Source organism: Bactrocera tryoni, chromosome 2, assembly GCF_016617805.1.
Source record: "Bactrocera tryoni isolate S06 chromosome 2, CSIRO_BtryS06_freeze2, whole genome shotgun sequence".
NCBI lineage: Eukaryota > Metazoa > Arthropoda > Insecta > Diptera > Tephritidae > Bactrocera > Bactrocera tryoni.
Window position 1 is genome coordinate 4,825,378 of NC_052500.1, and position 16,758 is coordinate 4,842,135.

The 16,758-nt window shown below is 40.4% G+C and overlaps 1 protein-coding gene across 2 annotated transcripts in view; it reads left to right on the forward strand.

Moving 5' to 3' along the window:
- Positions 1-16,758, forward strand: part of LOC120767903 (trans-1,2-dihydrobenzene-1,2-diol dehydrogenase) — a 240,011-nt gene that overhangs the window by 207,136 nt on the left and 16,117 nt on the right. For both annotated transcript variants that reach the window (XM_040094249.1, XM_040094250.1), the window contains one exon: positions 11,734-12,093. The gene's annotated coding sequence lies outside the window, so the exon portion shown is untranslated. The remainder of the gene's footprint in view (positions 1-11,733; positions 12,094-16,758) is intronic.

Below are 16,758 nucleotides of genomic sequence, written 5' to 3' on the forward strand. Positions count from 1 at the left end.
TTGTTGATACATAGCTGCTTAAATGCAAGCAATCATTAAAGACTTCTACATTCTCTATTCATGTCTTATGAGTTAAGGTTTAATGCAACACTATTTTTAGAACTATGTATATCTAACCAGGATATATATATGCCAGGTTTGATTAAAGACTTATTCTCAAATTTCTAGTAAGCCAATATATGCATTCGCTCGCATAACATATTTCACACAGTTCCGTTTTAATGGAAAAGCGTGTAATCCAATCAACTCTCAACCAAGCAACCAGCGCAAACAACCGATTAGTCTACATTTTGTATATTGGCTTAGGCAGTATTTGATTACCGTTTTCCCAGCCTCTCAGCTCAACCACGCATTTATTTTAAATATTTAATCAACTCGAGACACACATCCTTTTGCGGCGAGTCCTTGCGATTTTCGCATTACAACTAATTGTCCAAACATGCGATACGCCCAACAGTTAAATGTTTGTTGTTGTCATTAATATCTGTATTTGTGCTGTTGTTTGTGGCATTGTTGGCAAATAACAATTGTGGGAAACGCGACAATATTGTAAATGTCAATCAGTGGCAACCACTTACCCCGACCACTTCGCCAATGTTGCCGAGAACAACACACCAGCGACAAGCAACATATTCCGCAGCAATTTAAGGATTTCACACGTTCTCACCGGCAACTCGGGCTGCCAATCGGGTGGTGGTTGCCGACTGCTCTTTACGCGTTGCTGAAAGCAATAGAGCAGCGATCATACAGCCAAACCGATGAAGCGTTACTTAGCGCTCGCTTACTTATCGGCTTGTTGTTGCCCTTTTTGCCACACGCTGGGAAATAAAAGCACACAAGCGCGGCCGAGCGTAGGGCTGAGGCAGCGGAAAATTTCTAATGTCTAATATTCGCTCAAATACATTGTGATTCACCAGAAATTTCGGGTTGTTTCACACGCATCAAATATCGAGGTATACTTTTATGCGTCACCGCACTTAGCAGCGCCCCTGTGTGTGTGTGTGTACTTGTGTAGTGTTTGTTTGGTGGTGTTGTTGGTAAATGTTTTCGGCATTATTCGACTCGTTTTCATTTCTATTATTCTTTCGCTGTTTGTTGTTGCTGTTGTTGCCGTTCTTGGGTGGAAAAGTCAACGTGGTGCAATAATTGTCGGTAAATGGTGATTAGTCATTGTGTTTTCGGGCTTATAATGCGCAACGCCGTGGGTGATCATCAAGCCCATCATGTATTGCCTCTTAAATGCTAGTAAATGTTATTATATTATTGCTATTGTTGTTGTGTGCGTAATACTTGTGATTGTTCTACTTGAATGCGCTTTTCGTCCGGGACCCGGGGTTTTATGGAAATTGTTAATAATATTTCAATTTTTGAAGCGCTTAGCGAATTACACACCCAATACGTGCATACATACAGACATACTTACGCTTTCGAGTGTTTTGTTCGTGGTCAGTGAAGAGTGTGTGGGAACCAAATAAATAAAGATCAGCTTTTAAAAACATGGAAAAAAGTACGAGCACCTTTTAAAGTGTCTGTCGAAGTGGAAACTTTAAATCGCACAATTTTTAGTTACAATTTATTTAGGCAACTTACATACATACACACACTCGTGTGAATATTGTTGGCCTTTAAGTTCACAATATTTGATTTATTTGCTCTGGGATTTTTTACAATTAGATTGAGTTCTCATGAACGCTTCATTGATACTTCCTGTTGCCTGAATTGAAAAAGTTCTAAGTGCTTTAACTAACAATAAGAAAAAATGTCTTCTGTTGCACATAATGTATCGCAATTAGTAGCAATTTGGCACAATCGTGGAGATTTATATTTAAAAAATTTTAACGATGAATGAAAATAAATTTCAAGCAATAATAAATCTGAATTAAGTCTAAAAGCTATGAGAAGCTTATTTATATTCTCATTGAGCCAGAAGCATATTGTTCCGCCGTTACCACTTTTCATTACCCCGCTAAAATGTTAAAGAATCTTTGATCAAACTTGAGCTCGTACGATTAAGCCGATAAAATACCCGTTTACACCATTTAAGGGTTAGGTTAGTGCGTTGGGTTGATTCGAAATAATGACCTCGCTTCGACAAAAATTTGGGGTTCTCTAAACCCCTTCTACCGAGATATTTCAATCTCAGTCTGGCAATAGCTGATCAAACTGGAAAGAAAGGACAAGATGTCAAAACACTTGCAATGAATTAACTTTTCAAAGAGTCAATAATTCGGATAATCATTTACGGTTCACTTCGGTCAGATGAATCTCACAGTTGCAGAAGTTCTGGTTGCTGAATATTGCTCGCTAAGCTCACTGAAAGTCCAAAGGTCCAACGCCAGATAGCAAGCAGACAAAGAACCGACTGGATGTAAGTTAAAAAAATTAGCCATGACCATGTCGGCTCATAGGCTTTCTAGTTTACAGCGACCGGGACATCCATACGAGTCTTACATATATGGAATAAGCTTGAAGCTATTGCTAATGAGGTCCTGCAATACCCAAAGCCAGAAAAGCCACTTGGTTATCTGAGTGAATGTTCACCTCTAAAGGCAGTTGCACTTCAGAACAGTACATCTACCGCTACTTTGATGATACCCAGCTTCGCTTGAAAATCGCTACAGTGATCTGGTAGTCTGAAACTAGGGTTGATGGAGAACTTCTGGCAGAAGACTCAACCAACTTCAGTCCTCCTTAACTTCAATGCGTCCGTTAAACACGATGTGCGAAAACAGTCCAGGGTTGCTCGAACTACGGAATCTGCTGGGCGATTATGTCGACTGAATATCGAACGTATCAAGCTCCCGTCGAAAAACAAGCGTTAGTATATGTAACATAATTTCAATAAAAGCATTGCTGCTTCAAATGGCTTGGGATATCAATGAAATTCTTTATTTCTGTCAAAGTACATTCGATGCCATTATGAATGGAACTCGATTTCTTTTACATGGCCACCACGGACACGCTTGCAGAAGTCCAGATGATGAACCCAATTTTCGACGGTTTTCAAACATAAATCAGCCGTTACTGCTGCAATTTCTCGTTCGATTATCGTACGAAGTTCATCAATCGTCGCTGAAGTATTGGCATAGACCATATATTTAACTCAGTCCCACAGGATATAGTCTAACGGCATCAAATCGTTCGACCGAGGCGCCCAATTGAATGAGCCATTTCGTGAGATAACACTTTCACCAAACTTGGTTTTGAATAAATCGATTGTGACATGCGCTGTGTGGCTTGCGGTGCTGTCCTTTTGGAACCACATATTGTCCAAGTCCGTATCCTCCGATTCGAGCAAAAATTATTCGGTTATCATTGAGCGGTAGCGATTTCCATTCACAGTAACGTGCCGGTATTGATCATCAGGAAGAAGTACGGTTCAATGTCGCCGCCTTCCCATAAACCGCACCAAACCGTAATTTTTTTCAGAACGCAATGGTGACTCATGAAGTATGTGTGGATTGTTGCCTGTTGTCTGACCGATAATGAATATTTTTCTTATTGACCCTCATCGTTGGAGATGATTTTCCGATGAAAATCCGGATCCTTTTCGAGGTATTTGCTTAGCCCAATTCACGAACATACGACGATTCTGGTGGTCAAACGGTTTCAGTTCGTGCGTCAATTTTATTTTGTAAGGATGTAGGATAAGATCCTTTCACAAAAGATCGACGTGGCAGAGATGCACAACGCTAGAGAACGACGTGTGAGAGCCTGATTTGATTGTTTCTCAATTGATGCGCTAGCGGCAGCAATATTCTCGACACTACGCTCACTTCTTTGTCTCACTGCAACGGGAACATTTTGTACCGAATTTCGGTAGTAAATTTTAATAATTTTTACTGTTTGTTAGATCGCATATCTTTCCGTGATGAAATGGCAAACCTTAATGAAGAGAAATGTCGAAATATCTGTGACTTTTGTCCCTATGAAAAAACTCTTTCTACCAAGTTTTAGGTCTGAAATTTCGGAAACCCGTAAAGACTCGATTATCGATTGTGTTTTCTCCAGCGTTGATCGTTGAAGTCAGTCCATATTTTCTTCAAGCGTCCATAACATATATTTTATTTGCCTTTTTCATCTATTTTAATGACATTATACTTTATTTAGAGTGAGTTGCAAAGTAGCATAATTGGTCGGCATCTCTTTCTAGCTTTCATATTATTTATACAAGGTCTGTCGCAAAAGAAACAGAACTTTTTAAATATAACTGTTTCTGGTGGCGCCACCTATTGGTGGGTATATGAAATAAAAAGTTTGATCTCTTGTTGACATTTCGTAAAAATTTTAAGACTATTGGATAACTACAATCGATGTTATCGATCAAAAAGTGACGGCAGCTTTTGGTCATCGGTCGTAAAATGCAAAGAGCAAATATAAAGTTTTGTTTTAAACTTTGGAAAACGTTTACTGGAACATTTCAAATGATGAAAAAGTGTGTGGTGATCAGTGCCTATCCCGTAGTAATGTGCATGAGTGGTTTAAGCGATTCCAAGAAGGTCGTGAGGACCTCTGTGACGATCAGAAATCGGTAGTCTTCAGAAGTCAAAAATAAAGACAATGTTGATTTGTTTTTACGATTCCGAGGGTGTTGTACACCGAGAGTTCGTCTCACCTGGCCAAACGATTAATGCTGTGTTTTACCTTGGTGTTATGAAGCGTCTTTTGTCACGCATTCGTCGTGCTCGACCACAATACCGTGAGGCAGGGTCCTGGCGCCTGTTGGACGATAATGCGCCGTGTCATCGGTCGACGCTTGTCACTGATTTTTTGACAAAAAACTCCATATTAACCATTAATCACTCACCCTACTCACCTGATCTGGCACCCTGTGATTTTTTACCTATTTGGAAAACTTCATTTGCCCATGAAAGGACACTGGTTTCAGGACATTTCAGCTATCCAAAGGGCGACGACCGATATTCTCAAGAGCATTCCGAAAAATGACCTTAAACACTCATTGAAATGCTAATTGACCGGGCTAAACGCTGTATCGAAGCACAAGGAAACTACTTTGAAAAAAGAAAATAAAATTTGAAAAATATTAATTTTTTGTTGTTTTTTTAAGAGTCCTGTTTCTTTTGTGACACCTTGTATACTAGCTTCATAAGACCGTGTAATTTTAAATTATATATTCTGGAGCTTAAGATCTCTTACTAAAAGTAGTAGTAGAAGCTAGTGCCCAATAAGGAAAGGTAGTTCGCATTACATAGCCAATTACCGCATAGTCATTTCATATTTTCATTCTCGTTTTTCTTGTTAAATCAAACTTAGTAATTCGCCGCCATAAATTGTAAATAATTAATTACATTACACACATTCGATCGCAATATTTATAAATATTTTGGAGAAATCTTTTCCACCATTCATATCGAATTTTTAACACCTTGCGCTTATCTCATTACCCAAATCACCTCACAACAGATTATTTATATTTATCCGCGTCTGCGCAATTGCTGACCAAATTTTCGAATTATGTATTTATTAAGCGCATGGCTTATCTCAAGCGCTTTCGTGCAAATGAAATATGAAAATCAGCTTAAATGTTTGTATTATTGCTAGTTAAGGGGTTTGCGAGCGCGATATTACGTGATAAGCGTGGCCGGAGCACAATAAATATTAGCAGACCTGTTTTTAGGTGAAAAAAATTTCAATATTTTTTCGAATTATTTTTACTTAAAAATATATATTTTCAGCCGAAATTTGCCACTTTTTGCTACCAATTTTGTGAGTTTCGCCGAAAAACTCAAATGCAAGCGCATAAATAAACAATAAAATAACGGTGAATGAAGTATGAAAATATTAGAAATACCCAAAATCAATATGTCGACACACACACACACAGATACACACAAAAATGATTAATATTTTTATGGCAAAAGTTGTTTAAATCATTTAATATACCAATTATAAGCGCAGTAAAAGTGAGCATAAATAAATCTGCAAGTTGCGTGCCACAAGAGCGCCGCACGGCCGCTGCAAGCGCGCAAAAAAGCTGTCAGCCCATGCAAGTACCCTGTAAGTATATGACTTTAGTTTTGTTGGTGTGTGCGGGGGTGTGCATGCCACCAATCAGGCAATCCGACAATCAGCCAGTTAGTCCAGAGTTTAGCGGGTTAGCAGGTTTACCGGTCGCCCCGCCAAGCAGAAGAAAAAGTAAATAGAAATAATAAATACACACGCCGCCTGTCCAAATACTCATATGTGGCGGTTAAACTCGCGTATCCCTGTGTGTCAAATGTTGCATGTTCGTACGTGGACAACACTTGGCTGTGGCGCACTCATGCTTTATGAATGGCAGCACAACTGACGCAAGCAATTTTATATTATTTATTTGATGGCCATTAATGCTGGCGGCGTATGCTGGGTAAATAACGTTATATTGGACCAAAGGCACATATTGACATACATATGTAGAAAATATACATACTTACACCTATTTTACTTAAGTAAATGGTAAGGAATTTTCTTGATTTAAATTGCTCAAATATAGCTTCTCTTCGAAAATTACGTCAAAAGTTATAAATTGACTTTGAGTTAATTTGAGTCCCCAACCCATAGAGATGTGAGCTCCGTAGTTCAATTTTAAGTGGAATCCCATTCACTTTTTGTAGAAGTAAACTATAAAAACTCATCCAAGAAGTACCAAATATGACTTGCGCTTGCAGGCTCAAGAATCCTTGTGGAGCTTCATCCTTTTGCATTAATGACTTGAGACGCATTATTTCTGACCTGGTGGAATAAACATACAATTTGACACCACCATCGGCTTACTATATTCCAGTTCCAATAGAACGATCTTCAGGGCTTAAAGTAACTATAAAAACCTTTTGAAAAAATATTTCTCAACACAAGTTTTACTCCGTCACATTTGTGCCAACCCTCCTCCAACTTCTTTACCACGACAAACCGTTTTCTGACTGTAACATCTTCATTGGATTTAAATATCTGGGCGACTAGTGAGTTTTCAAGTTAAGAAACAAAAAAAGTCGCAAGGAGTAAGTCCAAAGAATACGGCGGATGGGACAGCAGTTAGCACAGACTTCGTCTGTTTTGGATTGGTTTCAATGTACAGTCGACTGCGACACTTCACTTCTCATCTTTCCAGCTGTTCTTTTGCCTTTAGCGAAAACTAGAGCAGTAGTGCAAGTCGAATAGAAAATCGTTCGGTTATCTGTTGTGATTGTAGCTTCTCGACGTCGAATCTTCCTTGGGTGTGTTGTTGTGCGTTTTTTACTGCACAGAGGCGGGTGCGTATCTTGGCTGCAACAAGATAGTGGATCGATGTTAGGGCCTCGGAGCGTCTAAAATACTGGAGATGTGTCTTTCGTCTATCACAACTTGATCGATCTGGTTGGCGACTTGTGGATTCGGAGACAGCCAGGTAGTACCAGTCTAGTACTAGAGATAACCATATTTCGGGTCCCGCTCAGGTCTATCAGCCTCAATCCATGTGGGGATGTTTAATCATGAAAGCTGAATTTACCAACAGTTTTCCGACGTGGCGTGGGCGGAAATCAGCGATATGTTAGAGACTTTGCTTTGATGTGGATTGTGGATAGATGGGCTGAATGCCAGTACTCGGCGACAAAGTCTCGCTCCCACCACGAATTTGCGCTTCTTTATATGCCCACTGCATTAAATGCCACAAGGACCTACTCGTCTCAGTCCTTGTCCGGTTCATCGCATCTCTTGGACGGCGGTGATGTCAGTCTTTTTACTCTAACGAGGGCATCAACCAGCTGGGCAGCGGCACCTTCCCAATTAGTGAACTGAATATTCCTGGCGCATGCCTTTAAATCGTAATCCTTAACACGTTTGCACAGGTCCTCATCAAAAGTAGGGTCCCTCATTTGATGCTTTTTTCTTCTTTTCATTGTTAGTGCTTTTTACGTGACGGGTCGCACAATTCTGGGGAGAGATGGTTCGCCATCTCATTTTAGCTCGCCTTCATATGGACGTTTTCTTGACTACCCAGAGAATACTTGGTCTGTGACCGGAAGTTTTAGTTGCTTGAACCATATGTAAAGGAATCGTCTTTGGCTACTGCCACGTGAATGGCGATTAGCTAACTTTCCTCACTTGCGCAACTTCTACACATGGCTCCATCCTCCAAATATTTATTTATTCACCATAAAATATAGCAAATTCTCTCTTATTTGTAGTAAAAAACAACCTAGTACAACGCGACTTCCTCAGCTCTTTATTACAACCATTCAAATTCCATCAACTACACAGAGTAAATAGTGGAATTATGCCTTGAAATAATATTATTCCGTCCAATTTGCTTTGCCTTGCGTTTGTGCAATTTTCTACCTCACCGCGCAGCATTCAACCCACGCCTACTATATACATATGTATATGTGTAAATCTGTCTCGGTGTACTCGCATTGTTTACGTGCGGGTCCAACAGGTTGCTCGATCGGTCCTATTGACCAACTTCATGCATTTAAATCTATTTTAAGTGTTGTTATTATTGTTTTTATCAGCACTGAATCACTGACTGCCGACACACCGACGCAACTGCCGGCTCCTTGCCAACCTGATGGCTAGCCAGTTTATGCGCCTGCGCTGTGCCGCGGTTGGGTGGTGGCGACGCGGGCGGTGTTGGTGGTAATGGCGCTGTTGATGGCGCTCGCTGACCACTCACCGCTATTCATATATCAAAACAAACGGCAGGTAGACTGCTAGACTGGCAGACAGGGACCGGCAAGCCACTCGCGCCAGACGTGGTATGCAAAATGATGAAGGAAATGTGGCATACATATGTTGCATGCAGGCATTCAAGTGTTTGCTGTTGTTGTTTGGCGTGACTTTGTTGTGATTAGAGGTTCGACTAGCTTTCAGTTAGCGCTCGATAGCGGGTGGTGGCGTGTGCTTTACATAAATTTATACATATTTATATTTTATTGCCTCAATGGACACTTGGCTTGTATACATATGTGTGTGTGTGTGTGAGCTTGTTGTCTGTCTGCCTCAAATGCCGGAAAGCGTGTTAGTATTTGCTAATCAGCAAATCATTGCCATGTTGAATAGTTGAAATTTTCAAATTAACACGAGCACTTACAAAATACTTTGAATACGAAATTGTCGTCTCGGATTTCTGGATTTTGCGATGAGACATACAGAGATGTTTAAGAAGAAGAGTTGCCTGAAAAAAAACTTTTTGAGATGTGTTAAAATGGCAAGCTATACCCTTTAAATTCATATAGCTTTAAGACCTACGACATTATGATACACATAAGTAGACTTTCTGTCTGTTTGAAAAATATTGTAATGTGGCATTGACTTGCTTCAGTTTTTCTCACATATCGACAACTTAAGTTTCCAATTCCGCCTGCGTTCTGAGAAAATAAACAAATATAGTAAAATCGGATCCTCTAAGTCGATAGTTCCTCTTTTTAATCAGAAATTCAGCCTTCTGAATATTGCATTAATTTAAGTTTTTTATATTCACTGGGCTTCACAGGTTAGCTCACCACAGGATTAAGTAGGTTTGGTTATATCATGTTAAGTAATAAAAAGAGTAAGGCAGGGGTTTGACTTCCTTGAAATACTGTCTCCAATTCAAATTCGGTTGGAAGCCCATAAGCAAAGAGAGCCTACATTTGGGTAGTAGATCGCTGAATGCCAGAAAGAAAGTTCTGAATGAAAAATGAAAAGCTTCGATAAAGTGTAAACCGCGTGACGTAATGTTAGATAGCTACCCTCGAATATTTGTATATATTTACTATCCTCAATCAAGCCCTAGTTGCTTTGTTAAAGCGTCAAAACCCAAATCATTCTCACAAACCTTTACTGATTGAGTTTTGACTATCGGATCCCTTTTGGAAACGTTTCAGCAGAAACATTTGTTGAGTGTACGTATTTTACAAATCTAGCTAAGTTATTCCAAAGGTCAAAGGAAATCAAGCTTATGTTCGAGAATGGTGAAGTTAGGTATCACGGAGTCAAAGTAGGTATACTCTACTCAATCGTAGGAGCCAGGCAGAGTATACACTGACCTAAAATAGGTCCATCTTGGAAACCTTGCTCCATAGTAATGCGAAAGGGACCTCGGGGCTAGGGATACCATAATGGGAGGAGGAGAGTATTTTAATGAATACACCAGCACGTAGGATGACTATTTCCATATGGTGCGTTTTAAACCCTCCTTACGGCCTAAAAAAGAAAAAAACTAAGGTCACGCAAGGTCCAGCAGAGAGTCAAGATAAGTCAAGCTAAGGCTCATATGAAGTCACTTCCAATATATGTACTGCCTTGAAGAAGGTTGGAATATTAAGTCCTTAGCACCTTTCGTTGACTTATTAGTCAGTAAATTATTGTAATGTAACTAAGGGAACGTCTTTCGCTGATTTTTGTGGGCCTAGTAAGATATCTGAACAAAATTATCAAATATCTTCCATATGCTATAGTTAGTGCTGAAAGTGAATGGTAATTTAGCATATATACTAAATGTGCTGATTGTCGCTATTCTAGCGGATCGCGATCCAGTAAATCGGTCATTCTGTAAGTTATTCTATTTAATTGAGCAAAAATATTTGCTCTAACATAATTTTCTATAGGGCCAAAAGTACATAACCAGTCCAAACCTTCCTTTAGCCACAATAAAGTACTTTTCGATTTTCCAGCTGACTTTTTGTTATTGTTGTTGTTGTAACGGGTACCTAGTCCCTGTTAGGATGGTACGAGTAAGATAAGTTGTCATCGACGTCATCCGACAATAGGCCCAGGAAACGTGCTGTTTCGACCAAAGGGAGAACAGTATTCAGAAAAAAGCTGCACAAGGGTCGCTCTCGTTTCTCGCGGTAGCTCGAGCTCTTCGTCTGCAGTGGGTGGAGGTTTGACTTCAAGTACGCCATTCACTGAGAGAGAGTCGTTGAAGGTGCTCCGTTGTGAATGGAGACGGTACCGCTCCAATCGGGTGACTGCAGGGATGATTTCTGCAAAAGCACCCCAGCAGAAACTGCTTGAAGAGGAGTTCATTATGTTCCTTACCTGATAGCTTACGTGTCTCACTATGCAGGCGTTTGATGGGAGACATCAAGAGGTATCCTGTCGTAGCCCGGAGTGCAGTATTCTGACAAGTTTTGAGCTGCCTCGTCTGCGTTTCACTGCATCGAGGTGACCATATTGGTACGGCGTAGTTAAGTAGTTGGCTTTTTGTCAAATATTATATAACGTGTAATATCTGAGTTATTTTATTGGCAATGACGGAAGTTTTTATTTAAGACTTAATCGAGTTTGGTGCTAGAAAGTAGTGGAATCGGTCCATATCTTCCCCTAACCTCCAATATAAAAATCATAACATAAAATCAATTAGCTAATAATCAAATATAAACCAGCCACAAAAACCCAACTTCATAGATTGTCATGACCGGCGGCGAAGTATATGCAACATGTGGCATGGACTTTAAATATTATGACACCTGGCCTGTTGTGGGTGCTTGGACTTGTTTTAATTTTGGCCCACTTTTTCATTAGTAACCTGCTTTCATAACGATTACCAGATCGCTCCAGGGGCATTGTGACTGTGGCTTGAACAGCTTTTTGCGGTTATTGTTATCAAATATTATTTAATTCCCTCCTTAAGTTCAGAAACTGCGTTGCGGCTGTTTTAGACTGGCTAATTTATTTATATTTACTTTTCAATCATTATTATTTTTGCCTCTCTTTTCAATATTTTTATCACTTATATCGCTAATTTTGTGCTCACTTTTGTGTTTCTTCCAGTTTTGTGGCACCAAAAATCGGCAAAAAAAAATCTGAATGGCGATTGCGTTGCAAGTGGCACGTTTTAGGCGCACATTTACTAGCGAACACACCCGCATTACGGCTGCAGACGGCGGCGCGCCTGCGCAACCAGCTGACTTTGTGGCAGCCACAAAAACTTTATGCGCCGACTTAAAACTTGATTAGCCGATTTTGGGCGCACCAAAACAAGCAATAAAAAACCAACAAACATATGACAACAGCCAAAACAACAATAACAACAACAGCAGCTGTAAAACTACAATTCACTAAGCGCAAAACAACTAAGCGTTATGCCATATTGTACTGCAACAACAACGCAGCTGGAAAATATAGATTTCGGTAAGTGACTTTTTAGTGTTTGCGTTTAAGTGAGCCGAAATATTGAATTTGTCGCCGCCGCGCGCATGTGTTCGTCGCCCATTGGACAGTGCCACAATGTTGCAAGTAGCCGCATACATGCATGCGCACGGGCGTGCAACGCTGTGCGCTCGTAATCTAGTTGTGAGTTGGTAGAAATATGGGATGACATGTGGGCTGGGCAGACGACAGGCCGACGCGCTGCTGGGCAGCCGACCGACTGACCAAACGACCGACCCGCCGACCGACCGGGCGATCACCCAATTTGCGCGCTTGTGGAGCTGCTGTCCAACGCTCGTTGTTGTTGTGCACCGTGCGCATTGACGCAAGCTGGCGCGCGTGTGTGCGTCCGCTGCCGCCGAATCGCCGTAAAGTGCGATAAGTGGCAGCAATAATATTTTGAATGGCCCAAACCAAGTTGTAAAGTAAAATGCACGAGTCAGCTATTATTTGCTGATTTTTTGTGGCTTCGTTTTGTGCTCTTTGCGGCAGCTTAAGCACAAATTTCGTAACGAGCCTATGCGCACATGTGTTGGCTGGTGGCATGTGATAAGCGGCCAGCGGCAGCCAGCGGCTTTGTTGCATTGACAGTTGACCTCGGTGCGCGTAGCGGGTGAGCTTTCACGTTTGTCATGCTTGTTGTTGTATGTGTTGTTGATGCAGCTATTGTTGCTTTTAATGACATTTTTTTGCGCCTTCTCCAAGCAGCACAGTTGGTAGGTGGCCCGGTCGTCGGCGATCGATTATCCATCAAGTGTACGGAAATTGTGAGCGCCTTTGTGGAAATTCAAATGCCCGATAGTTTATGGATTGCACTTCTATAAACATTTCCATGTCACAGTGGATTGGGGCACATGAAAATGGAAATAAGGGTAATCAGCTAGAGAGAGGGATTATGGGTCAGCAGTAAGTTTGAACCTTCTGGGTCTATCGCGAGTATCTTTCTGTATAAATTGTGGCCTTTTGATCATCGATGAGTTAGAATTTAGTTTTGAGGACTTTATTCTGATGAACGATGATACGACTTTTTCATATGTAGTAGAAACGAAACACCAAATCGGCCCGAGAGATCGTGTTCGAGGATTTTAGAGAAAAAGCTAGGGAATACCATGGGTCAGGACTAGATGCCATAGGTTTTAATTCTTGAATGGATACTAGATCAGTGGCTCTTCCTCTTGGATGGCGATAGAGAAAAGTCGTTGTTTTCATGAGCCGTGAACGAAAGTGACAAAGGTCGTCTTGTATCGCATAGGCACACTGCCGGAGTATTTATTGTTTGATCTCGTACACCACGCCCAACCAGAACTTGCGGCACAGTACGCCTACGCACTATACCCTGAACATAATCGTCATTGCTTGTATTCGACACTCGGGACTACCGCTAGGCATTACATCGTGGGGCCAAACTTAGCCATTCGGCTCTTCAGTCACGTATTTTCGCTCTATGGCCGCTTAATCCTTCTGTTTTCGCTGCGTTGCCACTCTTTTCTCCTTACGTCTTGCAGAGCTATAGCTGTCCACTTTCTTACTCTGTCCCAGACTAACTTCGATTGGATTATGTAAGACACGATATTCTCCGTCGTCACTTGATCGTTTATCAGGTTTTCTACTTGTAAGATGGAGCAATTTGTCTCATCATCGTGTCCATATTTGTAGAGATATTCTCTGTGTGAACCATGTTCTGTTGAAAAACTGCGTAAGATAGAAATCAGTTTCCCCATATATCCGTTCTACCCATACTTTCTGTAAAGTCAGAGCGCCCATCTCCCCGTCGTTGCTTCCTCCTATCGTTTCTGTCATTCCGTTGGAAGAAAGAAGAGAGGAAGTAGCAAACAAAAGGAGCCTAAACGGAGTAGTATCAGCATTGCTTTGTGAAATACGAATCCACTGGTACACCTTGGGCAAAATAGTGGACTCCACCGGCGAACCTTTTCCAGAGAAGGTGAAGGCTATCTTTTTGGCCGGAAAGTAATTCAGAAGGTATGATCTACCTTGGCTACTTGAAGAAGAGTAAAACGGTCAAAGACCAAATTATTGGACCAATTCTATACCAAAATATGCGAAAAATTATACCATTTGGCGAAGACAAAAGTGATCTTCCAGCATGTCTCTGGTATGCAAAGGCTCAAACCTCCTCCATTAACAATGTCGAATTGTTCGAATTAGACCATGAACTTTTGTTGGTGATAGGTTAAAGAACTTAGAGTATCGCTGAGTCCAGTGCATCGAGTTTTTATGGAACTATTTTAAAAAATAAATCGCCAATTTTCGAACATTTTTGTTATTATTATGGTACATCTCTGCCATTCTCCCATTTTTTTTAATTTTGTACAGAATCTCTGCATTCCTCACCACAGTGCCAGCTTCCGTCTATGAGCATTTTATTCGCCTTCCGAGCAGCTGTTAATGCTTTATCAGCTTCGGCAGCCGCAAATGTCACTCAGTGCATACAAAAGAGCCTATCTCAGGGCGCTTAAGCTGGTTGTAAATAATTTATTAGTGAAAAGAATTTCACTACCGTAGATATGTCTACCAGTTAATGCCACCCACACGCCACATGCCACAACTGCTTGCATGAATGTATGTGTGCTTGTAAGTGGCCCAGAAAGGCAGTTGCAATTTTCTTTGCAATCACCGATAACCCCATTCAATAATTTTCTTTTTATTTGTTCACATATATGCAGCCATATCGCTTTACTAATAGCCTGTTGCATGCAACAACAATGGTCGCATTAAATGTCGCTCACATTCGCATTAAAGTCATGTCAACTTAATAAAACCCATACACACATACAAATATACATACATACATATGTGCTTTTGTTGCTGAAAACAAATTAGAATATGCTCTTGTTGCTGTTGTTGTTGCTGTTGTTGTTGCTGGAAACAGCAGCAGTTCGTTAATTGTGTGCATAAAAAAGGCAAACGAAGAAACTTGCCATTAGTGTTCGTGCACGCGTAATTGTCGGCTGAAAGCTTTGCACATGCTTTGTTGTTGTTTTTGTTACTAAGCCATTCAATTTGTGCCATACAAAAGACTTCTGTAGTTTTGTTTAGCATAAAATTTTAATACCAAAACGAAACATGTTGATTGAGGAAGCTGAAATTTTACGTAAAACTTTTATTTGGAATTTAGAGTCTACTGAAGCAGCTTGCTAATATGGTTCAGGGAAGGAGTAATTTGGTTTAGGGGCGTGCCAGTGAGGCGTTTAAGTTCAATTGCTTTAATATTGGTCTATAATGCCATTTCACTACTTTGGTATTCGTTAGAGTGGTCCAAAATTTAGTTTTGAGGTTATCACTTTAAAAATTATTCATAAAATTTACGCATTTCTGCGAAAAGTTGATCTAATATTATATGTATATCGTTTGCTTGACTGTCTACATAGAAGTTGCCTCTGGAATTGCCTGCAGGTGCATTAGAGTCCGCTGCTTTTACAACAGCAAAGCCCTTTTCTTGAAATATACTGCAGTGATTCGGCAACCTTTTACTAGTGCACCGTAGAGCAGAATTGGTCTAACAATAGTTGTGTAGCACCGGTGCAGAGCCCAGGTTGTGCCGAGCATCTGCCATATAAAGCATTGCTGGCTTTCCTATTTCTTCCACATTGTGTTTCCACAGCAGTTTGCTGTCCAAGACTACCCCAAGGTACTTGGTGCGGTCCTTAAGAGAGTGTTTTGTCCCATTTATCAAAGGGAACCTCCATGGAGAAATTTTGTGTTTCTTCGGGTTCTACCACAGACCCGATTCCGATGCCCAGTTCTGGACCGTATTGAGACTGGTGGTCATAATACTGCTAATTTCATCGGCTTATGCTACTATGTTAGGGGCTTTGCCTTCAAAATTCCTTAGCAGTTTATTCATCACTAATGTCCATAGAAGCGGAGATTATACTCCACCTTTGGGAGTACCTCTACAGACTTTCGACTTCGTTCCATTCTGTTCTTGTCCGTCTAGAGGTCAAAAGGCTTCTGATCTAGCGTTCTATAGCGAGATCAACACCTATTGACTGTAGACTATTCAGAATAGATTTCGTAGAGACTTTGTTAAACGCTCAAGAAATGTCCAGGAATGCTCAAAAAGCGCATTCCTTATATTGAAGATCCCTTTATGGCCCTAATGTGCGCGTCCAAGATCTTCTCTAGCCTTTTCAGCAGGTAGGAAGGTAAGCTTGTAGGCCTAAACTTTTTTAAGTATGTTGGGTTGTTTCGTCCTGCCTTCGGTATGAAAACTAACCTAGCCTCTCTCCATTAGTGTAGTACATAGCTGAACTTCATGCATTCCCTGAAAATCGCTTTTAGCCATGTCAGGTTAAATATTGATAAAATCTTTGTATTAAAACTCGAAACTTTTCGAAGAAATTGTTCCTTATTTAGAAGAATATATTGCTGACTAGTAACACTTTCTAGGTATTGATATATTTGTCTCTTTAAATTTATAAACTCTCCATGGATTAGCAATATTTATGATTAAGTTGATATGCGTTTATCTCAAATGGGTGACCTTTAGTCTAATATATAGATCCAAACGAGGTATCATATCACTCAGAACTTAAAGCTAGTGATAGAATTTTTCATTTATTTACAAATATCTATTTTTGGAACAAAGTTTTTACATTTTTTTGACGAGTACATTTTACTCAACAA